This window comes from Halichoerus grypus, chromosome 2 (assembly GCF_964656455.1).
Source record: "Halichoerus grypus chromosome 2, mHalGry1.hap1.1, whole genome shotgun sequence".
NCBI classification, from domain to species: Eukaryota; Metazoa; Chordata; class Mammalia; order Carnivora; family Phocidae; genus Halichoerus; species Halichoerus grypus.
In genome coordinates this window covers 36328242-36356191 of record NC_135713.1, presented here as the reverse complement: position 1 = coordinate 36356191, position 27950 = coordinate 36328242, and positions in this window count along the sequence as shown.

Genomic DNA, 27950 nt, shown 5'->3' with positions numbered 1-27950 from the left:
GATGCCTTTGGTATAATTTTTTCATGGCATCAGCAAGATCAAATGAATTACCTAATTTTTTTTAACTAGTTTAATCCAAACAAACTGGAAAAAAAATTGTATTTTATTTCATGTTTAAATAACCACTACTATATATACTAACGGGTTGGATGTATGTGCCTCTGGGGCATTGCATAGCTTTGGAGACCCTGCCATCAGATTGCACACGACCACCTTTTATTTCCTTTCATATTGATTTCTTCATTGCTACTTGCTTTTTATCACAGCAACTTTGAAAAACCCAGCTTCTCAAAAATATAGCATCATTAAAAGGAATGTAGCACAATTTAATGTTGAAACTGTGAATGTTCCTCAGCTAGTAATTTGCCTGTGTCTGAAAGACATTATTTATTGCGGTTTCCCTCAAAGATTTAAAATATCTTGCATTCCCTGAGGTCCTCGGGGGAGGGGGGGAGGCTGGGGGAGTTGGCATATAGTGTAGGAAATGTGACCTTCACAGTCTATGAGAAATTTTATGTAAACCTTAACCTGTGTTCTCAGAGCAAACAGCATTCAGGGCAGGCACTGGGGCAGTCCAGATCTTTCCTAGAAGCCACTTCTCCCAGACTCCATGGCACCAGGCTACCAAAGTCATTTCCATTACAGGCATACCTTGTTCGGTTGTGCCCATCTTATGGTGCTTCCCAGACACTGCATTTTTGACAAACTGAAGGCAAGCTCGCGTCAAGCAAGTCTATCAGCTCCATTTTTCCAAAAGGGTTTGCTCCCATCATGTTTCTGGGTCATATTATGGCAATTCTCAAATACCTCAATGGCTTTCATTATTATTACTATATTTCTTATAGTGACCCATGATCAGTGATTACAGCTCACTGAAAACTCAGATGATGGCTAGCATTTTTTCTCAATAAAGGAATTTTCAATTAAGGCATACACATTTTTTTTAGACATAATACTGTTGTACACTTAATAGATGACTGTAGAGTGTAAATGCAGCTTTTATATGCACTGGGAAACCAAAAACTTCATTCAACTCACTTTATTGCAGTATTTGCTTTATTGCAGGGGTCTGGAACCAAGCCCGCAATGTCTTCAGAGTATACCTGTATACACTTCACACACTCATGAGCCTCCGGTGGGTTTCAGTTAGTCCTATTGCATCAGGAGCCAAACTTGGCCTCAACTTGAGATTCTCCATTAACTGACCACGGCTTCCATGTTTCTCCCTCTTGTTGCTGTAACTCCCCCTGACACACCGTCACCCCGGCCCTGGGAGTCCTCGTCAGCCCTTCATTCCACCTTCTCTTCTGGGGTTTTTGCCTCTGACTGTGATGCTTCCTGTCATCCTACTACCCATCCACCCTCGCTCCCTCAGTGATGAAGACCCACTGTGTCCACAAGGCTTTTCTGAGTAAACTCTGGATGCCGCTCACTCCAAACCCCAGAGCCCCGGAGCATGGAGTTTGTTGCCAGACTGCCTGTGTGTTAATGTTGTCTCTTCAGGAATTAGCAGCGCCATCTTGAATTCCTGAACTTCCTAGGTCATAGCTTCCTTAGCTGCAAATGGGCAGAATGTTCCCTGCCTCAGAGGAGGGTAAACAATTTCTTACTGGAAACTGCTTAGATCAGCGTCTGACACGGAGACATTAGTGACTGTAGCTCTGGTTATCGTTGTTGGTGTTTTTGTTATTTTAATGACAGGTTATCCCATCTAACTATGTTTGTTTTTCTGTGTCTACGGTGAAAGATCCTCCTCAAAGGCAAGTGCCATGCACAGTGTTTCAAATTCTGAAGTTGAGCTGAACTGAAAAAACAACACACTTTCATGGATTATTGTAAGATAATGCAAACACATGATTATAGAATTAGGATTCTTAGATTTTTATGTAAATGAAGTTCTCTAAACTGACTTCTCCCATATGTGTGCCAAAACTTTTACAAAACAATGATAATCTATTTGGAAGCTTTCTAAAATAGTCCTCTAAAGTATTTCTGAAATACTTTCCAAATACTTCTCTAAAATAGTCACTAAAATACTCCTCCGCTCTCTTAAAGAGAGGCTACCAAATATAAATTAAACTCGTTTGACTCATTGTTACTAATACGGACGTCCCTCACCATGCAATAATTCTGTTTTGTGACCTCCTGCACCTCTGTCTTGTCTGTCATTTTTCTTCTCATTGCATCTTCCTGGAACTACTTCTCCCCTTAAGTCAGAGGGAGAAGATCTAGATAGAGGCTATCCATTGGATAGACTCATCTTCCAAGTAAGAGTCTTGTTCACCAACACAATACTGTATGCAAGGGCCTGAGAAAGCTCATACTTGGGCTTAGTGAAGAATGGAAACCCAAGTTCAGACCAATGAGGTCACACATGATGGTTGAAATAATAAAGGCTAATTAGAGAGCAAGGGATTTGCAATAGCTCTTTCAAGTTATCACAGAAAATTTTAGCTTTTTTTTTTTTTCCTGGTTTGGAACTGTATTCTGAGGATTTGATATTGCCAGGATGTGAACGATGTGATTTTTTACGTTCAGAGTATGGTGTTAAAACGGTGAGGTGAAGAAAACCACTTGCACCTGAGCACTGTCATTGTTCCATTTCATTGTTCGTTTATGTTTCCAAATTTCATTTGAAGAAACGGTTCAGAAGCCCTTTACCTCCAAAATATGAAGCACTGCTTAAAGTTATGGGGTGGAAATCATGTCTTGGGTGATGTACAGGGGATTCAAAAAGCGAAACTATAATAAGAGCCCTGTAGTATGGTTCTTTGCATCAGGAAGTTGAAAGTTCACAATACATACTCATTCTTTGGGTGGCCCTCTTGCATGCCTTATGTAGCTGTGCATGGGAAGAGATGATAAATAGCGCTGATCATCTCCCCTTGAAGATGGCTGTATCACACATCAGTTGACATCACTACCTTCATTAGATGCCTAAAAGCAGTTAACTTACAGTAAAAACATAAGCCATGTTCTTGGACATAGTGTCCACAGTAAGTTGTCATCACTGTTTTTTAAAAGCCACCTGTGATGGTTAATTTTATGTGTCGACTTGGCGAGGCTATGGTACACAGTTGTTTGTTTAAACACCAGTCAAGGTGTCGCTGTGAAGGAATTTTTTTAGATGCAATTAACATTTAATTCAACAGGATTTGAGTAAGGCAGATTATCCTCCATCATGTGCGTGGGCCTATTCCAAACAGTTGAAGGTTTTAGGAGAAAAGACTGAGGTCCCCAGAAAAGCAAGGAATTCTTAGACTGCCTTTGGATTCAAGACTGCAATGTCAAATTTTCTCTGGATCTCCAGCCTACTATCATGCCCTGCAGATTTTAGACTGACCAGCCTGATGATCATGTGAGTCAATTCCTTTAAATAAATAAAGATAGATGATAGATAGACCCATGGATACCTATAGATTCTCTATTGGTTCTATTTCTCTGGAAGGCCCTAACTAATACAGACTAATACACAACCAAACCTAGCCGATAGTTGCTTCTAATCTGGCTTCTCCCTCTGGTTAAGTGTAGATCTGCCTTTACAAATATAGAAGCCTATAAACTGGTATGTTGCAAATAGCTAGAAGACCAACAAGTCTTCAATATCTGACCTTTAGCAGTACCCCCTGCGGGGTACACCTCTTTCCAAAACTATAGTGTATTACTTAAAGTAAATAAAAATAAATCAGAACAGTAACACAACACCTGCAGGACCCTCTAGAATAACTTAAGGGTATTGTCCTAATCCTAGGACAAACAGAAAAGCTCATCTAACTTCCGATGATAGTGCCACTCTTATCCAGATATAATGAAAAGGCTAATGGGCATTTTAATGTTTATATGAAGAGAAAACCAGATCCTGCAGCAACAGATCTACCACGGCTACTTGAAGAAGGTTCTACCAAAAAACAGGTATTAGGGGCTGAATTGTGTTACCCCCAAATTTATATGTTGAAACCCTACCCCAGTACCTGAATTTATTTAGAGATAGGGCCTTTAAAGAAGTGATTAAGTTAAAATGAGGCTGTTGATGTAGGCCTTAATCCAACATGACTTATAAGAAGACGAAATTTGGACACACAGAGAAACATTAGGGGTGCACACACCCAGAGGAGAGACCATGTAAGAACATGGTGAGAAGACCATCTTCAAGCCAAGGAAAAAATAAATCTTCCAAAGAAACCAAACCTCCCGACATCTCAATCTCAGACTTCTAGTCTCTAGAACAGTAAGAAAATAAATTTCTGTTGTTTAAGCCAGCCAGTCTGTGGTATTTTGTTATGGTAGCCCTAGCAAACTAAAGCAACAGGAAATCAAAAGTCTTATTTAAAACTCTACTTCTGTAGAGCAAGAAATACTTCTCTTGCCTTTTTTTTTTTTTTTTTTTTTTTGTCCACAAAGAGTGACAATGTTCTTCTGCTAGAGTACTGACAATCTTTTCAAATGATGGGGTATTTCGTCAGATAAACTTCAACTTTTCGTTCTTAGATTCTATTTTCTTAGAATAGGGAGGAAGAGCAATGTGGAAAGAAGGCATAATGCCCTGTTCCAAAAAGTCTGAGGTCCCCGGCAGAAATGGTGTACATGACATACAGAAGCGAATTGACCAAAGGAAGGTAGAGATTACGCGGTAGGGGAGGAGGGATGAAAAGAGAAAGTAAAAGTAAGAAATTCAGATAAAGCTGGAGCAGGAGAGCAGTAACCTTTACCCATTCGAAATCCAAATGCTTGGAAGCATTTGAGAAACTTAAAGTTGGTGGTTTTGTTTTATGTTAGCTCAGCCATTGAGGCCATATTTCTTCTTCCCAAAATATAACCATCCGTTGTGTTACAAATCTTCAAACTATGCAAGTAAATGGTTGAGTGAATTTCATTTAATCATTTAAGGGTTTATGCTAAAATTTGCTTCAGGCAGATAAGTTAGAAGTATAAGGATATGTCAAATTCTCCAGTGACTTAGGATGAATTCTTAGAGTGTGAAACCACTCCTCTCTGTTGTTTGTAGATAAGAACTTTTAAAAGTGGTCTGTGCATTTGAGAAATAAAGTGAGTGGAAAATTTCTCTAAGTAGGACATATTTCTGATGACTAAGATTGGTACATTATGTCTACTCCAAACTAAGTCAATAATGGATTGTTCCCAGATAAGCACACAAAAATGAATTATATGTAACTTAGAGCTGAAATAGCAGACATAAATTTACTAATTTAGTTCACCATAGAACTGGTCCAAAGAAACAACAACAACAACAAAAACTTCAGAAGAAGCACAAAAACTCACTGACTAGGGTAGCATGACTTTCATCAAGTGATCACATTAAGGTCATTAATAATTGCAGAAAATGACTAACCCATTCACAGTTTCTGTGGAACGCAGCAAATAGTGTAGAATCAGAATTTTATAACGTCATTTATCTTTCAAGTTTTTTTTTCATGATCCAAGTGAAAAATTGAGCCCTCATTACGTGAGAGGAAAATCAAACCAGAGAATGCCATAAATCTATGGAGAGCTATGTTGAAAAACACATCTTGAAAGTGACACAGTGGTGATTGATGAGAAAAATCTCGAATTCACTTGCAAACTGTTTTCCATCAAAGATTTTTAAATCTTGTGATTTTGTTTTTAACAAAAGTGCTACTGTTTTTTAAAAGATCTCAGAGAATAGGAGTTTAAAGAGCAACTTTTCAAATTCCAGAGAAATTGAATTCAAACACTATTTTATCTGGACTTGAAATCAGCATGGAATGTCTCCTGGACGATGAAATGGAACCTAAGACAGTAGGCTCATGCATTTCTTTACTTTTTCAACTATAAGCATTTGCAAGTGCTAGAGCTTTTCAAAGTACATTTAAAATTATAAAATGGAAGTGAAAAGGCACAACCTTTGTCTTGTGAAAATGGCAATGATAGCTTATTTAAACTATGTCACCTAGAATGTATAAGATGCTTATTGACAAGAAAAGAGGGAGCTGGATTTTGGGGGTGGAGGTTGGGCAGAGATGAAAACAAGTGCTCTCTCTGCCCAAGAGAATGCCTCCTTCAGGAAATACTTCATGTTGTAAAAACATATTCTTAAACCACTTCCTAGCTTTGGTATGGTTAGTAATACAGAGGAAACCCATTCTCATGAACATAAAACAAGTCAGGAGATGTGTCAAAATCCTTACATCATACCTCTTGCTAGTGAACCCACACAAGTTGTCCCACATCTCTACACCTTAATATTTACATTGACAATGCAGATAGTATCTTGTCTAAATATTTGACTGAGAAAAATAAAACTGAAATAACATATAAGAAAGCCTTCCTAAAGTTAAAAGAAAGAAGCTATTCCATTGCAATATTTTATTGCTCTGATTTTTTATTGCTCTAAAATTTTCCTCCATTTCAACAGTCATTTAGATCTTACAGTTCTTTTTTTTTTTTTTTTTCTCACCGCAATAGCAAAGCAAATGTTCCATTAACTCCAATGAAGTGAAGAAACTTCTCTGACACATTCCTGGATTGTCTACTCAATCATGTTCTATCAAATCAAAGTAAAATTGCTTCTGTGCAGTTAGTGGCACCATTAAGGAGGGTGTAGTCAAGTGTTGGAGTGAGATTCCAGTTGGAGGGTTGTGTTCATATGTCAAAGCAACACAGATCACCAGTAGAGCACAGGAAAATTCTCTCCACAACCTCTTCACTTAGGACCTGTGCACAGATGCCATCTAAATTCACTCTGATCTCAACTCATAAAGTTTAGAACCAATAACAAAATTGCATTGTCTTGGTCAAGGTAGACACAATTTCTAATGGGAAGCCACTGCTCTTCGGTCAAGTTAGTGCTGAAAGGGCTCACAGAAATCATCAAAACCAGTGGTTTCCAAACATTTTTAGTGCAAAATCTCTGTTATCAGATGAAGTCTTATCCCAAATCCTGCTATGGAATACAATCTGGAAATGGCTCTGTCTTGGAAGAAACAGTGGAGGAAGAAGTCTCCCCACCCAGTCTCCCCACTTGGAAACATTGTCACATCTTCAGAACAAGAAGTTCTATGGAATGCATTTTGAAAATAATGAATTTCTTTCATTTGACAGACAAAGAACCTTAACATGCTCTCCTGGTAGGAGGACAAGAGCCCACACCTATTGACTACATCCTGTGCTCTTTTTATTAAACCACCCCTTTTTCTTTATTTCTTATTTCCTCAGGGCACAATTGAGTTGGTTACTTCTGTGGGTATGTTCCACACACCTGGGGAGCCTGGGCTGGGTACAGGGAGAGAGACAGGGTTTGTGGATGAAATAGGAAAGAAAAATGTGATGTGTACCTCATAAATAAGATTCCCTTATAACCAAAGGTTATTTACAGGGAGGGTTAAAGGGGTGTAGAAGAAACTCAGAGCAGCAGTTCTCAAACTCTTGGTTTCATTTCAACACATTCGAAGTTACTGAGGACTCCAAAAGCCTTTAATTTTCATGTGGGCTTTATGTCTCGTAATAACGAATAGAACTGAGAAATTTTAAAATATTGATTCAGTCATTTATTTAAAATCATGTTAAGCATTACATAAAACATAACATTTTTTTTTGCTTGCCTTATTTTTATTTATTTTTTTATGTTTTTACTACGTCAAAAACTAATGATGTAATGTATGATAATTAACATAACATAATAAAATTTAAAAAAATTTATTCTCAAGAAAAATATATTTTCCAAGTAAAAAATAGTGAGAATGGCATCGCTTTATATATTTTCAAATCTCTTTAATGTTTGGCTGTATGGAAGATAGTTGGATTGCCGTACCTGCTCCTCCCTTCGGGTTGTTATGACCTCACATGTGGCACAGTCACTGAGTAATGCCAAGGCAGGCTTATAAGGGTACGAGAGTCCTAAAGAGAAATGATATCTTAATATTATTACGAGAATAGTTTTGACCTAACAGAGCCCACAGAATGATCTCTGGGACCTTAAGGGTCTTCTCTGTTGATCTTTCACGCAGTGAGATCTCTACCTGGAAACTGACGTGAAGCATGAATCAAAGCCTACAACAAAAACTGAAATGGTGTTTGAAACTGCAGGTGGCCCAGTTGATCTGTACTAAGAAGGCGGGGGTGGTGGGGGAGGATATGTTTGGTCCATTTATTCAGACTGTGTAAAGAGTGTAAGTAGATACAGCAGATAAATGTCATTTCAATTAAATAAATGCAAACTAGGGCAAAGAGATAGTTTACCATCACCACCCTACTTGCAAAGTACAAGAGAAGGTAGTTATCACAAGAAAGTAAAATTAGCAGTAGATCTTACTGAAAGACTTCATATTCTTTGAACTTCTTGGTTTCCTAGTGTTACAGGGCTGCAGGGTTCTTGTCTCATGGAGTCGAAGAATAAATCCCGAGGACAAAAGGGTGAAGTGAAAGTTTATGAAGCTAAGGTAAGAACAGAAAGGAAAGAAAAGGAGCTTTCTAAATTGAGAGGGGTCCCAAATGGGTTGCCACTGAAGGCTTTTATGGTTGGTCTTTTATAGAAAACTGACCAGGGAAGTTGGTAAATATCTTGTCAACAACATGTAAGACAAACATGGTGGATCTGTAAATATCGTGTGAATATCCTGTCTATATTTGTAACAAACATGGTGGATTTGTTATGCTCCCTTCTCTCTGGTTAATATCTCATCTATAACATTTCTTTATATCTGGGATTTCTGGGATCCTAGTTAGGTAGACTCCTGTGTGAGCCCAGTCATGAGCCCCCTACCTATCTCTCTCTTCCTAGCCTCACCTGCCCCTTTACTCACTAGAATGGGCTAAATTTCTATAATTGCAACATGGAATTGCTGTGATCAGATACAGTATTATAAGAAATGTATTTTACACAGGGAGAAAATAAACTTTTTAAAGGTTTTTGTAATATGTTATAATGTGTAATCATTTTCATGTGTTCTATGCCAAGCACATAAAATTCAATAAAATTCAAATTCAAAAATTCAATAAAATTCAAATTCAATTTAAAGTGACCTAGGAGTCTGTCCATGAAAACATTATAGACTGAACGCTATTCATTGTGCCATTCTCTTTCCTTTCAAAAATGGGGCGCACGCTGAGCCGATCCACTTGTCACCGTTCTCTTAATGTTCCCTTTGTGTGCTCCCCATATCCAGACTCTCAAAGCTATGTAAAGACATGTGCCCATACAATAATCTAGAGAGGTCTGTGCAGGGGCACAGACTGTGAACAACTCAGCCCAGGAATACTGAACCCATCCCTACACACACACACACACACACACACACACACACACACACACACACACACGGTGGGTTTAGCCTCAGGATGTTTTTTTGTTTTGTGGAAAGAGTGCTTTCCAAAGTCCCACTCAGCTCAAGAGAACAGCCATAATGCATTTTTTTAAAGATTGTATTTATTTATTTATTTATTTATTTATTTGAGAGAGAGGGAGAGAGAGCACAAGCAGGGGAGGAGCAGAGGGAGAGAGACATGCAGACTCCACACTGAGCACAGAGCCTGACATGGGGCTCAATCTCACGACCCTGAGATCATGACTTGAGCCGAAACCAAGAGTCGGATGCTCAACTGACTGAGCCATCCAGGTGCCCCCATAATGCACTTTTAAATCAGAAATTAGCATATTTTTTCTGAGCTAATGGCTGGAAATGACAAATATAAAGAAGGACACTGTATTAGAAATTCAACTCATGCAACCCTAGGTAAGAAAAAAATCAATTTTATGAAAGCATACATACTTTTCAACTTTTCCTTTTCAGTGCACTGCAAATAATACATTCTCAATATACTACAAATAATATCTTAAGGAAAATAAAAATAAAGGAAGAAAGAAAAGAAAGAAGGAGTGGGAGAAAATGCATATAAATAATACCTTTAAATACAATTGTTTCTCTTGCTTCTACCTTCTCTCTTGTAAAACCCACTTCAGCCAACAAAAACGTGAATGCTTTTAAAGTTGAAAGGTTATAAAAGAAGTATCTCCATGATTACTTTTGAAGCTTCAAACCTCCAATATTTATTTTTATAATTTGACTGTTACTGTAACAGATACTACAATTCACATCTGCAGAATCTGATGGCGACACCAACAGTGGAATCATGCAAGTGCATGCAAACCCAATGTCCCCACCAGAGGAACGTGTCAGGAGAACAGTGACATACACCAGAATACTGTTGGCATTTAGGGATTAGTGTAAATGGAAAAACAGTGAGGCAAGCAGGAAAAAAAAAAAAATCGGTTAGGTAAATGTGTCCTAGAGAAATACTAGTCTGGAAAATTTACATTACCCTTTTCATTTTTCTAAACTAAAAATACATAGCGTAGTTTTACTGAAAAAATTGGGGTGCATATTTTTAACAGGAGGCTCTGGCTTGCCACGTAAATGACCCATCAGGGAACATAGATGAAAGGACCAGCTCCAGAGTTACAATGACCTCAGTGGAAGCTGACACAACACAGAGGTGAGAATTTGCTGTGTTCTGTCAATGGTGCCCACTGATCACCACCAGAGGACTGTCCCCCTCCCGGGTAGTGCCTGGAGCAATGGCACCTGAGTGGTCTTTCTGGGAGGTATTTAGGCAACTGAGAAAATGTGAGTATAAAGACATTAAACCTGGAGGGCAGCAAGCAGAGAACTTGTACTCTAATTCTGAGCTGAGCTGTTCTAACTATGCGGACCGGGCAAGTCTAGGAGCTTCCGTATGTCAGCTGTGACCTGTGATGATAATAACCCGGGAGCATTGACATAAGGCACAGGATGTGAAGACTTTCTTTCTGAGATCTGACTTGCCTTTCTTCTCTGCGAGTCATCTGGTATTCTCCGGGTGTCAGTTTAGTGACAGGTTTGTTTGCACACTAATGTTCACAAGTTCTTATAGAACTTTATTCAAATCCTTAACCAAGACTTAGAACAAATAAAGACATTTGCTTGATAAATATAAAACAAACACAAAGCTCTCTCTCTTTTTTTTAAAGATTTTATTTATTTATTTGACAGAGAGAGAAAGCAGCAGAGGCAGAGGGAGAAGCAGACTCCTCACTGAGCTGGGAGTCCGATGCGGGACTCGATCCCAGGACCCCAGGATCATGACCTGAGCTGAAGGCAGACACTTAACGGTCTGAGCCACCCAGGTGCCCCCAAATATATAGCTCTCTTATCTAAGATTCTCTCCAGCACATACTTTCCATGGGGTTCCTAGTTTGAGAATGTTAGTTGTTTGTCAGAGAGAATTGATTAATGTTCTCTATCCAAAAACATTGGGTCATGACAAGGACCTACTTTGGACCTAATTTCTCTCTACTTCCCATTCTGTTTTCTTTTCTTTTTTTTAAACTAATGTGTAATTTTATTTTTTTTCCACAACACATACCCTCTCCAATGTCCATCACCCAGCCACCTCATCCCCTCACCCCCTCCCCTCCAACAACCCTCAGTTTGTTTCCTGATATTAAGAGTCTCTTATGGTTTGTCTCCCTCTCTGGTTTCATCTTGTTTCATTTTTTTTCCTCTCTTCCCCTCTGTTTTCTTTTTATACATTATTTGTCCCTCTTCTGGCTCCAGAGAGCTTTTTTCTTCTTTTTACCAAATATGTTTAACAGCACCCCTCCCTTGAGTTGTGTGTGTGTGTGTATTCTCTATTTTTCATGTATTACTTACAAAGTATCAATTTTTTTGTCTTGTAACTATTGATATGTTTCTGTTCCCAGCTTGCAATAATTCTTGGACTTGGCTGTTTCTATTGTGAAGCATGAAACTCACTTGCCCTTGAGTCACACACACACACACACACACACACACACACACACACACACCTTGCCTCAAGTCTGCACCAAACTCTGCCCTCTGGAGAATGGAATGCTGCTGGCGGGCTTTTTTTCCAAGTAATTCTTGGCATGGCTGAAGGCTCTCGTTGGCTCTAAAAGAAATACTGTGGCCTAGGCTTCCTGGCAAAGGGCCTCTTTGAAAGCACACCCCAAGGAAACAAACCTGTTCTGCTGCTACTTTCTGGTTTTGTTGGTTTTAAACATCCGTCTCACAGCTCAAAGAGAACAGCAAAGGGGCTACTTTGGGAAGTAGCAGACACTCTTTATTTTGTACTCTCTTCTATCTGGGCATTGTTTATAAAATACAGAAATTTATAAAGTACTATAACATTTGAGTTATTTTTAATTCACCGTTGGGTTGTATAGCAATAAAAATACAGACAGTGATGAGGCAATGTTCAATAAACCAACATTTTATTGCTGTAGAAGGAGCTTATGTAAACCTTCATCCAAAGTCACTCTGTCCATAACTCCGGGGAAGCAACAACAAAGCACACCAAGGTAACTCCTGCTTTTATATATTCTATATATAATTACCTTTCTTTCATTAATAAAAATTATGATGTAATTTAATGCTATCTCATAAATATGCAACATTACAAATGGTGAAGAAAAAAGAGAGAAAAATCACCTGAAAGCTACTACCACTGTAATTTGTATTTATTCCCTAATATGGCAAGCACACTATGTATTTCTCATCTTGCTTTTTTTCTCTTAAAGTAACCCAGAAATATCTTCCATGCTTCTATGAAGCCTTTATAATTTTTTTTTTAAGATTTTATTTATTTGAGAGAATGAGAATGAGAGACAGAGAGCATGAGAGAGAGGAGGGTCAGAGGGAGAAGCAGACTCCCTGCTGAGCAGGGACCCCGATGTGGGACTCGATCCTGGGACTCCAGGATCATGACCTGAGCCGAAGGCAGTCGCTTAACCAACTGAGCCACCCAGGCGCCCTGAAGCCTTTATAATTGTCATATTTAATAGTAGCACTGATTTTTTTCTCACTTCAGCAAAGAGATTCCTTTTTTTGACTCTCTTTCTTAGCTACCCTTGTTAATATAGAATTGAGTTCTTTCTCCTTAGTTTGATGCATTAAGCAGGAGAAAAATTATTGTTTTATTCAGTCCATGGTTCTGGTGAAGACTTAGAAGCATAGGCCAAAAAAAAAAAAAAAAAAAAAAGACAAAGACCGTGAGCACTGAGGGATTTCCTTCCAGTGGCGTCTCCACTACCATGGAATCCCTTCCTCACGTCTCAAGATGGCAACACCACCCTGGCCCACTGGTACTCTGGGACATTATTACAAAGACCCCCAGCCTCCAAAAGAGTGACAAGAAATGATCTTGGGTTAGCCCTAGAGTTCTTAACAAAGACTAACATTTGGGAGGGAAAATGAAGGCGGCATAGTGTACACTGCTTATCTTTCAAAACGTCCTTAATTTTGAGCCAAGATGCTTGAAGTAAATCACTCTGTTAATATCACGGTAGAGGTCATTTTTGTTGCTGAGTGTGGAATGGTATGTGGAATGTTAGGAGACTCGGCAAGAGGGCTCAGCCAGCTCAAGGCCAGCTCAAGGCATCTGTCATCATCCACATTTCAGCATGGCCACTTTCCTGGGGGTGACAGCTCTGGCAAGGTTCCCTTCCCATCATCCTCACCGTGAACTGAGGAGAAGGCAAACACCTCGTCAAGAAGGACCAGTGCTGATGATCCATGTAGTGAATGAGCGATGCCGTCTGTAGTTACTGCAGGAAAATCTTGTACTAGAATTGAGGCTATTTGGGAACATTTTCTAGTCTCCAAAATAGTCAAGAATTCCTCCCCTAAAACCATAGTTGAAAGAATTTCTCTGCTCACACTATAGGACAGTATTAATTTTAGGTGGATGAAAGAGTGAAAAATAAAAGAAAATGATAAAGTTTTAAAAATTTAAAAGAAAATATCTATAAATATTTATCTACAAATATCTACAAATGTTTATGATACGTGAATAGAGAAAGACTTTGTAAGCTTTATGTAAGGAAAACTTCATATGGAAAATTACCATATTGATTTGATTACCTAAATATTAAGATTTCTCTATGTCAACATTATGAACAAAATTAAGTCAATCAAAAAGCTGGTAAAATATTTGCAACCAGTATGGCATTGTTCGTTGTATTTATTTTTAAAGGTTTTATTTATTTATTTGAGAGCGAGCATGAGCTGGGGGGGGTTGGAGGGGAGGAGTAGAGGGAGAGGGACAAGAAGACTCCCTATTGAGCAGGGAGCCGGATACCATGCCAGGCTCCATCCCAGGACTCTGAGATTATGACCTGAGCCAAAGACAGACACTTAACCAACTGAGACACCCAGGCACCCCGACATTGTTAATTTTAAACTGAAATTAGGTAATGAAATAAAAATAGCAATGATAATTCCATAGTGGAATATGTAAAAATCATAAACAGAAAATTCATGAAAGAGTAAAAACAAAACTCTCACAAAAACTGGGGAAGTGGTCTACTTCCCAGGAGATGGAGTCGACATATTTTCCCTATTCCTCCACTAAGTACAATTACAAACGTTGGCATTCTATGTAAAACAAACATAGGAAGTCTATGGAACATGGAGAGAAGGTGGCAAGACTGGCTAAAACCTGGGGATTCAAGGGACAAGAGAGCAGTGAGTTCTCTAGGGGTTTTTCCTCATATATTCTAGACTTGGATCTGAAGAAGCCAGCAACGGAGGTATATCAAAAGACACAAACAAAGCCCCCCACAAAAGCCCGCTCTCTCTAACCAAAGGACGAGGAAAGGGGCAGCCTAGCAAAGAGAAGTTTTAGACTATAATAATCACTGTATTATATCCAAGCACCACAGAAAACAAAACACGCACACAAAATATAAACCAACCAACAAGCAAAGAAACACAACTGGGTTCACCCCAGCCCACACCCCTAAAGGCCGAGTGGTTTCATCATTGTCCAGTGGTAATGAGGACGACCTCCTTCTGTGGTTTTAGTGGATGTCATGAGGGAGCACTCCTACTGCTGCTGACCAGGGACACATCAGTGGGGGCTAGTGGGGAGCCAACTCTCACTTGCACCCGACACTAAAAAGGGTCCACTTGCTCAGGTGCCTACAGAGGCTGAGTAGTGAACCCAGACTTCCACCCCATCTGGCGATAGTGAGATGGCGGTCCAACATTTTTGTCAGAATCTCAAGGGAGCAGGACCTCATGATGTTTAAAGCACAGAAGTGGCCTCAATGACAAGATCACTTATACTGATCCCTTACGCTGGCTTAACTTCTTCAAGATGGTTCTTCCTCATTAGTGTTAAGATGAGAGTTGGTGGATAAGCTACAATAAAAGGGTAATCCTTTATGAAGTTGGACCGTTTATCATGTGAATTCCTTGGTTAGTATCCTGGCGAGGAAGCTGAAGTGTAGTGACACAGTGACTGGGGAAGGGCCGGTGAGAAACCCCAGGGGCAGAGCGCTGGGAGAACTGAACTTGTCAATGCTCAGCGAGAAATCATCCGCGAGGTGATGCGGTCCCGGCCCCCGGTACGTGTGCAAAGGGACGGAGCCGCCGAGCTCCAACTCTGCCCAGCAACACGTACGACACAGAAGCAGCACACATCAGCACCCAGGAGGTGAGGATGACCTGTTCACACGAGCAAGCTACACAGATCTTGAGTCAGGTTTTGGATTTCCATAAAGTATCGAGCTGGGCAGTTAAACCAATTATATCTAAAGTTCGAGGAGGCAGGAGGCAACAAAATAATTGTAAAAATCTTTTTCAAGCAAGTGGCACACAGAATCTGTGTGCTTTCGAGATCCAAGTTGTCATGATTGGCCTCTGGGAGTCTTCTTTTCTCATTTTAGTATAATTCTAGATATATATGACATTTTTTGTGGAGTTTTAGGCCACTGACACATGGTGGCTATCTGGCAGGCAGTGAAGGAACACACGTCTGACTCGAAGGCGATGCATCAGTGGTTAAAAACAAAACAAAAGGTGGTTGATGTTTATAATAAGGGAGCAGTACAGACCCTGAGGTTCTTAACTCATCAGCATTCACACAGGCACCTTCACACGGAAGCATCCACTGCCGCTGAAAAACATTTTTAACTAGACAAAATATTTCAGCAAACTGTTGCTTTATGTGACAAAAACAAACAACAAACAAAAAAGGTAAAAATTAAGTAATTTTAAACGCTTGCTTTGTTTTTGAAATTTGAAACAAATTTTGAAAAATTTGTTTTGAGATAGCAAAATTCGGGGGGGTGATCTTATAGTTTCCTCACTTGCAATTGTTCGATGATTTTGCAGGATAAATCCAAACTCTTTAGTTTGGACATGAGGCCTTTTGTAGTCTAAATCCGGTCATCTTTTGACTTCCATAATTCGCAAACAGAAATCTTATTTCTCACCCGTGAAGAAATACTTAGTAGGTCCCTGAGACCTTATACCCTTTCTCCTTCCTGTGTCTTTCTCTCTATTCACGTGGCTTCTGACTCTTAGAAAGCATATTACCTACTGATCACCTGAAAATTCCTCCTTCAAAACTCAATTTCCCTAAACTCTCAAAACACACCAAGCATGTCTTTTTGTGTTCCTGTGCATGTCCATTTTATCGTGCTTAAGGTATATATTGTAATCATGGTACTCCTCTTAGTCTCCTCCCACAAACTTGCTTGTTCATTTAATAGATACCAAGCAATAAATATGTGTGAGGCTCTGTTCTGAGCCCAGGGAATACCGCAGTTGTAGAAGTCAGGGTCTAAAATAGAAAACACTTTGGAGTGTTCATGACAGAGGAGATTCAATTCAGGGTATTGGTTAGAGAAGATAAGAACCAAACAGGGCAAGGGGAAGCAGTCTGGAAGTTGACAATACCAGGGAGGCACCATCATGGGACTGGAGAGGCGAAAAGAGGAAGAGACCTACAAGAGCCCAGGGGTGGAGATCGCCTTTTGGAAACTGGCACCACACAGCCTGCGCTGCAGGAGTTAGCTGGAGGATGGGGGGTGGACAGCAGTTTCTGCTAGAGGCCAGCGCGGAGCAAATGGAGGGAGAAATTGCCCTCTTCTCTTTTCTGTTCTCCAGTTTCCTGCTAGTGCTCCCCATTGTCAAGTCCATCTGGAAGCCAGCTAAAGCAGGGGCAGGAGAAATATAGTAGGTTTGGCTCCCACTGTGACACAGAGCAGAGCAGTGGAAGAGCGCACAATGAATCTGAAGGCAAAAATGCCCAGGATCAGCACAGCAGTGAACAATTTTTTTTTTTTAAATGTTTTCCTGCCCTCATGAGTATATGAGCATTATGACATCTTCGATGTCAGGTGTGTGTTCCTTCACTTCCTATCTCACCTCCGTATCTGTAACTCCTGGCTTAGGGATTGCACATAGTGTGTGGCCGATATCCAGATTGGATACCTTAATTGAAGAATAAAAAATTCGTAGAGATAAATAATCTTTATGATCTCATGGTTCCCTCCACATCTCTGACTGCTCCAGGAGGAAATACTCTGGATGACAGGTTTATCTCTTGATAGCAAATAAAGAGCCTAGCTTCCACTTCCACCTGGGTAGCTTATGAGTCCTATATATGTGTTGTGTTTTCTGTGGTGTTTTATTTGGACCTCATAAATCTGATACTATTCCAAGGTTTCATAGTCCAGAAGTTTATCAAGGTCACAGTACTCCAGACAATGGGAGTTGGTGTGACAATTTCTGGGTTTCATACTGCTGTATTTCGCAGAAAAGAACCTGTCCCTACAGCCCCTTTTGCAGATGCTGTGTTCAACATTCTGTGAGCGGAGCCTTAGATTTGCCTTCTGCAGCCTGGGCAGATGAGAGGGCACTGGGATTGATCTCAAGCCCTTCTGGAGCAGACATTTCCAGGATTCTGCTGAACTTGTTGGCAAAACTCTCTAAGTGTTGTGAGTAGCATTTATATGAGCAGCTGTTCTTCTCATTCCTATAAGGTCCTCTCACTGGCCAAGGTCTTTTTCTGGGCCATTATAAATGCCAAAATTAGCTCAAAAGGCATGGATAAAGACTTTTCATAAACACTGCATAAAAGTGATTCAGTTCAACAAACATTCTGGCGTGTTGATTCTGTGCTGGGCATTGTGCTGATCAGATGGAGGGAACCAAAACCACAGAGCAGTTGAGAGTGTGAAGTCAGGTTGGATGGCCTCGGTTCCACCACTCAATGAATAGGGGAACCTGGCCGAATCCTTGTGCCCTTCTGCCTCAGTGTTCTAATATGTAAAATGGGGATAATAATGGCATCAACTTCAAAGATTATTGTTAAGAATTAAGTGAGAACAATGCATTGTACATAGTGTTAATAGTCATCATCATTATCGTTCTCATTAATAAGGATTGCACAGACCATACACTCCTGGAGGGTGAGGATTAAGGTGTCCACCTTAGTATTCACCCAGTGCCCGGCAGAGAACCTGGAGTACAGTTAACTACTTACTTTTTTTTTTTTTTTTTGAGTTCTACTCAAATAGAACTCAATACTGAAATGCATCAAGTTGCTTATTATGTCTGTCCTATTAGAAAATGCCCTAACTTCAGTCCTGAGTCATTCTGTTGGGGAAAATCCATACTGTTTACAGCACCCCAGCCTCTACAGTGTCTCTTGGCTCTCTTGCTCTCTGTCTACCCTCCATTTGCATTTCAGGATCATTAGAGTTTAAGAGGGAGATGGGAGAAGATAAGAAGGCGGAGATGAGAAAGGCAAAGTCGGAGTAAACGGAGAGATAAGACACAGCTCCAAGCACCAAAAGGGAGTAAAATAATGAAAAATTATTCTCTTCCACTTAACACTCACTCTGTTTCCACTCTCATGTGGACTCTCACGCACTTCCCTTGCTTAGAAGTCCTGCCTCCTCCTTCCCCCAGGCACCCAGATCCTTGGCCCAAAGATGTGTTTCTACAGGGCCCACGGAGTATTTTCAACACAGGACATACTTCCTTGATAGGCCTGAGTGGTATTGTTCAGAGGCCCAAATGTGATCTTACTGCTTTCACTCATTAATTCATTTCTGCACTAGGCAACTGGCTCATTTAAAGTATCCTGAGTTCCTACTCTTTAGCAGTTACTGGACTAAGGTGAATGGGACAGATGAATGAGTCCTGGGCCTCAGCCTCAGAAGACATAAAGAGACATCAGTGTTGAATGAATAGCTATATTAGTGAGATAAATTCAGACAGAAGTACCTATGGGTGCTGTGTGGACAAAGAAGTAGGAATGACTAATATTATATAGGATTTTTCTTGGTTACATATACAGTCTTTCTCAACCTTCTCATTCTCTGCTCTCAACACTCAATTATCTTGGTAAAGTCAATTGGTCTATTCAATAATTGTTTATTGAGTACTTGCTATATGCAGAACTTTGCAGAAATCTAAAGTATAAGTGATATTTTCTTGGGGCACCTGAGTGGTTCAGTCAGTTGAGCGTCCAACTCTCGATTTTGGCTCAGGTCATGATCTCAGGGTCAGGGGATAGACCCCCCCAAGTGAGACTCAGCTTTCAGCGGGGAGTCTGCTTGAGATTCTCTCCTTCTGACCCTCCCCCTGCTCGTGCTTGCTCTCTTTCCCTCTCTCTAAAATAAATAAATAAATCTTTTAAAAAATGTTATTTTTTTCCTCCTGGGTCTTCACAAAGTATTAGGGAGACAGAAACAAACAACAAAAAAACAAACCTCATGGCTTTCCTCTAAGCAATACAGATTACAGTGTGGAAGAAGGTCATGAAGGAGACAGAGCTTAGCTTGGGCTTGCAGGTATAAATTGGGGATTGGTATCTGGAAGACAGAAGAAAAGACTTTCTAGGCAAAGGGAGAAACTTGGGGTCTGGAGCAGACAGACTCATGGTGGGTTCAAAGGACGTAAGAAAAAGAACGGCGGAATTCAGAGTGTTGGGATAGGAGAGATGGTGGGAGAAAAGGTTGGATTGATGGGAAGAGTCAAATTATGCAGAGCCTAGAAATCCCAGAAAAAAAAAAAGTCTAATTAATTACAGTATCCAGAGTACTCAGGAGTCCATTCTGCCCTTTCTGGGAAAACAAAGGGCGAATGAATGAATTACAGGCTTTCTTTGACCAATTGAACACACTAGATAGTTCTGTTGTGAAGAGACGTTGGTATCCTCTAGCCTGGACTTAATATTTAACTTCTCGCCTTTGCCATCTTTATTAAATGTCAGTCCCTGTTGCTGCCTTTAAACCTTTTCACTTTGATCTCTCCCCTGTTGTGAGGTCTGTTGGTGGTTACGTGGAAAATCATGGTTACCTAGATTCCTAAGTTCTGCTCATGTGGCTCACCTTTTGTCTGCATGTCCTAAGATGATGACAGCTTGTCAACAATGTCACAACCCAGTATGGGCCGACCTTTCACCTTCTCACCTTCCAGACTGATGTTTCTGAAAACATGTCAACACACATGGCTTGGAGTGTGGTTGTGGAGGTGTGGGTAGAAGAGTGGCTGCTGTCATGCTGAGGAAAGCACTCACGGATGGAATAAAATGGAAAACAGATGACAAATAAACATATATATATAGAGAGAGAGAGACACCTGAAGAGCTTGAAGACTTGAAAGAAATAATGGTGGCCATCCTATAAAGAAAAATCAGGCTACTAAGCTTTTAAACCACAAGTTGAATATGGTTTATAAAAAGTAGCATGGGAAATCAGTGTGGGACAGAGCCAGGGTTAACATGAGGCCTCTAGCTAGGGGGCTGAGAAATAAATTTCTCTTGATACTCTTCTTGGTGTCAGAGGGTCTCCAAGATTATCGTCCCACTTTCCCTGTTGCTTCTGACCTGGGTCCTTTGCTCTGTTGGCTGTGGAAGGAAGGAAAGGCAGCTTCCTTCCTAACTTCTCTCCTACGGCCTACCTCCTCAGCCCACATCAATAAAGGAAAACATGCATGGCTAATCTTTCCAGGTTTTCTGAGGGCTTTTCCAATCGGGAAAGCGGACCCGAGCTTATTGGGGATCCCTTCCCAACCCTCTTTCTTTTTGGTCCACAGGCCAAAAGTAGTCACAAGGATACTCAAAGGAATAAAGTAGCTCCATCTAATATGGCAAAGGAAATTTTCTCTCTTTGTGCATCTCCTGAGAGTTTCATAAATGAAGCTGAAACAGGAAGTTTATCCCTCCTGAGGCTGAGGGGCGGGACCAGTGTCGACTGGAGGCTATAGTTTTGAGGGGAAGGAGAGTCTTACAGGTTTACCTTCTCCTTTTGTTTCATTTCTCTAGCCAACAACCCCATGAATCCTGACCAGGCCTGGCCAGGCTTTGATGTGACAAACAGGTTGTGAGGAAGCTATCAAAACAGTATTTTCAAGACAGAATAAGAAACAAGAGAACCAGGATCCCAAGTTGAGGTTCAACTATTTTCTTTTTTCCCAGAGGGGATTTCCAGTTGGCTATTGGCACAAGTAGCGTTTTGTTGTAGTGAATTTGCAAAACAAAACTTAGACATATTAACTTACCTTCAGCTTATAGTTTGGGACCATTGAGGTGAAAGGGCAGAAACCACTTAAGGAAGTGCCCGTAGCATACAATAATACTGCTCTGCCCACAGATTTTTCAAATTATATGTCTTCCTTCATTCAAAAATATTTGCTGCTAACTTATTCGGGTCTTGGATGGACACCAAAAAATAAAGTTGTTTTTTTTTTTTAATCTGGAGGATCTTCCAGTCTAGTGGAAGAAGTGTTCATGTTAATGGCTGTAAGACTGCACCTGGTGACAGGCTTCAGAGAGGAGCTACGATTCCCTTTGAGATTTTTAAAGAAAAATGAAAGCTGACTGATCTGACAGTGATAATGGGTAGAATGATTTGACTCGCAGGGAAATGGGATGAGGAAAGACAGAGAATTAACAAAGTCCAAGGTTTGGGGGATTCAGGGATTAATGGGGATCCTGGCTTGACTGGAAATAAGAGTCATGGGAAGTGATATATATATGAAGATGGAAAACTGTTTCGTTTCTTCATATAGGGCTTCAATGCTGTGTTAGAATCTGTGGTCCATGAAGTAATGAGAAACCACAAAATCTTCTGAGCAGGACAGGACCTTGATGAGGAGATCTTCAAGGCTGGGTGAGAGGTTTCCTTCCATGTCCCGCCCGCCCCCCCCCCCCCCCATCACGTCCTGCAGCATCCCGGATGGCAACTGCCTCGATCTGTCCTCACTGAGTGATTGTGGACTCTTGTAAGGCAGGAACCACTTCTTGGATGGCGAAAACGAGCATCTAGAGAACATGTGTGAGAGAAACTGGTACATACAATGGGCTAAAAAAATAAATGATTTAAACAGATAAATGAAAATATTAGAGCTGACAAATATTGCAGCATTCCAGGGGAGCAGAGATATTTTGGATGGAGACTTGACAGCTCTTGAGACTGAGCGGATTTAGTGGGCAAGAGAAATGATTTTCAATGTGGTAACTTCACGAATGGAGGTGCCTTGAACAGAAATAAGGTAGTCAATAAGCCATCAGCACTGATATTTCGATGGAAAAATATGGCTAGTGCACTCTTCTAAACCCTCATTCTTAGAATTATGCAAGTTGAAATAGCATTCCTGGTCCCTGAAAACCGATGTCATTTAGACAATATTATAAAACAAAATCAATGTTTACGAAATTTACTATTTGCTTACATTTTTAAAAAAACTTCTGTACATTAAAAAGCAAATCAATGTGTTTGTCAGATGCCTTTTGAATGTCTATGTAGCTGAATATCTTGCCTCATGTCCAGTGTATGACCAGTCCCTTTTACCCTCTACGAGTTAAGGAAACTCCCATAAAGAGGATGGAAAGAAAGTGCGGATCTATTATTCTTTGTTATATGATGTAGCTAACTGGTAACATTGCCCTGTTATTTCTCCCAAATCATCCTGATTGAGTAGCAGAAGTGGACAAGGTATGAAAGTGATGGAGAGAGACTGTGGTCCCCTTCAGTACAAAATGAGGGGAATCATTCTTTGTCACTTTCTTTGGTAATGCTAATATAAATTTAACATTCTATTTAATTAAAAGGTTTTAAAAAATGAAACACTAAATGTTTAACAGATTAAAGTTATGAAATTAATCATAACATTATCAGAGAGACTACTGGTGGTAGTAGGTAGAGTATAATGTTCAGGAATGCAATTTTTTACCCAAAGAGCCCCAGAAATTGTGTTAACTATGTCCATACTCCAGGAGAACTACAAAGTATTGCAGGAATTTGGAGCAGGGAGTCATCATTTATGGCTGGGTGATCCAGTTGAAGGTACATGAGTTTGGCCTTGAATTATGGATAGATTTGCAATAGGCAGAAACTCAAGGAAAAAGATTCCAAATAATAAACTGCAGAAAGCTACACTGCTCCATGGCTCCTGCATCTCAGCACTAGAATACTGATTATGCTGTAAGCCTACAACTATTAAGAAATACGTATCCCAGAAGTTAACCCAGAAACACATAAATAGAAAAGCTCCCAATTACACAGCTGCAAAAATTTAGTTAGATGTCACAGAGTAGTAAGTATGTATAATAAAATTCAGGTTTGTTACAATTTATACCATGTTAGAAGAAAGCAATTCCTTTGGAAGGAAGCTTATTTCACTATTGACTTATAATTATAGATGTACTTAATTCCATCATTGATTTATTTTTATTGGTAATGAGGATTAGTACTTTAGCTTAAAGTATCTCTCTTCCATGTATGTCAAGTAGTTAAAGATCTGTAAATGAACTTAAATATGCTAAAGAAGCTCTTATTTAAGGTAATTATTTAGCAAAGCAATGATCCTTTGATTATGCAAATTACTGACATTAAATTATAAATCTGTGAGTATCCAGTTTGATGTTTCATTCCGGGCCCTCAAAATGACCTTCCAAACCAGGTATTTATTGCTTGATCCAAAGTTAAGATGACTAAGAGGACGATGAAAATATATACTTTAAGGGTGACAAGAGAGAGTAGCTGTTAGCAACATCCAGGGATTTCTGTATTTCCTTCAGCTGATGGAATTGGAGCTGGAGCCGATGATGATGATGATGATGGTGATGATGATGATGATGGTGATGATGGTGATGATGATGGTGATGATGGTGATGGTGATGATGATGGTGATGATGGTGATGATGATGATGATGAAGCTGTGGCTTGCTATATTCCTCCTGCTGAGTTGTTATTTAGGTTTGTGAATATATTATGTGCCAATCAGAAGCATATTCTAAAGATTTGGGGCTTTAATGCTTCTTTATTTGAAGACAATCTTCATCAGACAGACATTTATAAGTTACTTTTTATGTATGTACTAAGTGCCAAAACATTTACTAGGGACTGAAAGTAATCTGTGCCTGGTAGCAAGGAAGAGGGGTGACTGGGGGAAAGAAGCAGGCAATCAATAGACCTTTTCATTGTGAGCTAAGTGAGATGGATGAGCTTTGGTCAGATACACAGAGAAGAATTAGAAGACTCACCTTGGTCCAGTCTGGGAGGAAGAGGGAAGGTGGTAGAAGTGAAAACAGATTGAAGGCTAAGGGGAGTAAAACTTGGGAGCTGGGAAGTGGGGCTGTCTTAGGCAGAGAGAAAAAGCCTGGGAGAGGTGAGTAGCAATGGGCTGTTCTCTGGACTGTGGATAAACTCAGTATGACTCCAGTGCTGACTGAGTATCAGGATCACAGTGGAGGCGGTGAAAAATGAGGCTGGAGAGGGAAAAGAGGGAAGAAGGGGCCAGAAGTTTTATTTTGAGGTATATGTTAGGAGGCATTGAAAGATTTTAAGTAAGGGGCTTATAAAATCAGGTTTGCATTTCAGAAAGATCAGCATTATGAAAGGGGGTCAAGCCACTTGTGATATAAATATCCAGTAGCCCATTACCTGGGACCAAAGGGCAGGAGGGTCTTCCGTGTGCTGAGTTCTCTAGTTGCTGCCTCCAGGCATGTGCAAGTGGAGGCAGTGTCTATTTACTAACATACAGAGGTATTCAGTATCTTAGCCATCATAAAGCCGTACTCATACGTGCTAGCTGAATATCTGTCTGGGTAGAAGGCACCAGATTCAGTCAAGGAGAGCTATAGGAGGTTACTGATATAACCCACATAGACGTTAACAGAAGTCACAAGAGAGATCAAGACACTTGAATGAACTCAAGACACCCACAAAGAGAAATTAAATGGCTTGGCTATTAACTGGTGGGGATTGAGTGAAAGGGAGGGTAATAGGGGATGCCTTGTCTCCTGGCTTGAGTCAACAGGTGGATGGGGTGGCCATTCATTAGTTCATTGAGAGAAGTGTGAAAGGAGAGTAGAATAGCCTGAGGTGGGAACACCAGCGAGTTTATTTGAGGTATCTCTGGAACACTGAGGAAGAGATGTTTGCTTGGCATTTTTGATCCTTTAAATTGGAAACTCAGGAGAGAGAGAAACAAGAGCTGCAGGTTTAGGAATCATCATTATGGGTGGGAGTTGGAGCCATTCACGGTGGATGATGTCTTCCAAGCAGAGCATATAGAGTGAGGTGCCACCATCTTGGGCATTGAGTCTTAAGTGTTCCCTAGGTGATAGTCCTTTGTATACACACACACACACATGCACACACACACAGTTCAGTGGATTTAGGAATTGGTACATCATATCAAAAAAGATATGAGATTTACTAACCTACTGCAACCACTCTCTTACACATCTCAGTATTTACAAGTTTCATAGGTGGCGGGGGGTGAAGTGCATTCACAAACATGTCCCTTTGTGGATCAGGATATCCCTCCCCTACTCTTATTCACAAGGAAGAATGCGTGCTTTTATAGACTTGGTGCAGAGACATTTCGGTTTGTTCTTCTCTCTTTCCCAAATACTAAGAGGAATACGAGAATCTTAATTGATCTCCAATAAAAAATTCAGAGGAAAATTATTCTTAATTTATATTGTCATCCTAACATATAAATTGAGTCTCTTGTTTACTAATTTTCTGCCTTTTCCTAAATTCTATGTCTTGTCTACCTATTCTTTTTCTGTTCTTCTCCAGGCCTTCGTACCCTTGAGAATTATTAAAACTGAGTCATAGCTTCTTGCTTTCTGCCTCTCTCAGAAATCCTTCTGAATATGGCTGCCAACATACTTCCAAAACTCCGCTTCCATGACATCTCTCACCAAGGGCTGGCAATGACTTTTCCATTGCCAATTACATCAAGCGCAGACTTCTTTCACTCCAGGCTCTCTAGAATAAAACCACACCTAGCCTATGAATGGTTTTAATGATTCCCTGATAGAGCTCTTCAAGGCAATCAGACCTAAATCTTCATTGACTCACCCCCCCCCCCCCCAGTCTGCTGTAATTCTTACACTCGTTTCCTGTTTTGCAGAGCTGGGATCTCAGCAATAATAAACATGGTTTATCAGAAAGACCACAGAGATGAGACTCAGAAGAAACTCTGGCCCTAGGTTTAGAGCCTAGTGACTCTTTTGACAAGCTATTTAATTTCTTATCTATAAGATAAAGAAATCTGCTAGCACCTTACAGAGTTATTCTGAAGGGTAAATGAGACCATCTATGTGAATGTGCTTTCTACATCATAAAGTGCTAGATAAAGCAATTTCTATGTAATCAAAATTTCTCTTATCTGGAATTCAAGAATACATGATTTTTAAACAAGGTATATGTTTGATAGCTTTGAAATTTTCAGTGTTCCTAGATACACATTAGAAGTCACTACTGTTTGAAATAATTAAAAAGAGGGACCTGGAGGTAGGGAACAGAAATAGAGGCCCGATAAATACTCAACAAATTCTTGGGGTTTCTCAACATTGGTTTTCCAAAAAGGTAGGGTTAAAAGGGTTTTAAGTTAGGGGCGCCTGGGTGGCTCAGTCGTTAAGCGTCTGCCTTCGGCTCAGGTCATGATCCCAGCGTCCTGGGATCGAGCCCCGCATCGGGCTCCCTGCTCCGCGGGAAGCCTGCTTCTCCCTCTCCCACTCCCCCTGCTTGTGTTCCTTCTCTCGCTGTGTCTCTCTCTGTCAAATAAATAAATAAAATCTTTAAAAAAAAAAAAAAAAAGGGTTTTAAGTTAGCCTAGGATGTAGGACTACACTCTTGCCAACTATATTCCTATGATGAGGAATGCAGATTAAGTACAAAGGGAATGGTAGTTCCAGGAGTGAGTAAGATTGAGCCATGAAGTCACAAAGATTATCAAAAATTTGGTTGAGGAATCAAAAGCTAAAAATTCAAAAAATTAAGTGCTTTCTAATATATGTATTATCTACAATAAAGCAGAAACAGATATATGAGTAAATCATCATAACTTTGTTGCAGAAAGATTACAAAAAGTATCTGGTAAATGGAAATTAGTAATACACTACCCATTAACACTAATATAATGATTCAAAATGTCATTTGGATTGCAGTTTTCAGTTCAATGAATTCAAAAGTATTTATGAGTTTGTGTAGGTTCACTCAAGACCCTTTATCTGTAAGCCTACTTTCCTTCATTTGCCAATTTTCCTTTCCTTTTTATTTTAAAGGCCTTGTCCTCAGGTTGGGGAAGATCTATGTGATATTGAGGGTCTGGCTAATACCATGGATCTTCCATGGTATTTCCCCCATAGCTATAATGCAGATCATCCATTCTTTTCCTAAGCATTGCTTGCATTTGGGGTCTTTTCCATTCAACATTGTTGTTTTTGTGCGATTCATGAATTATTTCCAAACATGGGTTTGCTTTTCCCAAACAGATTGAAGGTTCCTTAAGGCCAACACAAAATCTAATACTCTCTATTCCTTATAAGAATATTGTGACTGTAAATAAGCACACTAGATGCTGAACAAGTATTCCTAGAGTAACTGAAATCAAGTGTAATAAACAGAAGTTTGCTATCTATGATTTCTCGGCTCTAAAAGTAACATGAGTAAAAAATGTTATTTCTTGTGGGGATATAAACTGAGTTCCTCATATTTACTATTAATGTGTTTAGAAAACCAAATTTGTTTAAGGACTAATGTCTTATTCAGTTAATGAGATGTCTGTTATAAAAAGTAATGGTTTAAAAATCATTTTCCAATTACTAATCAAGTCAGAAATGCTTAGAAAATTTAAGATGGTTCCTCTGGAATG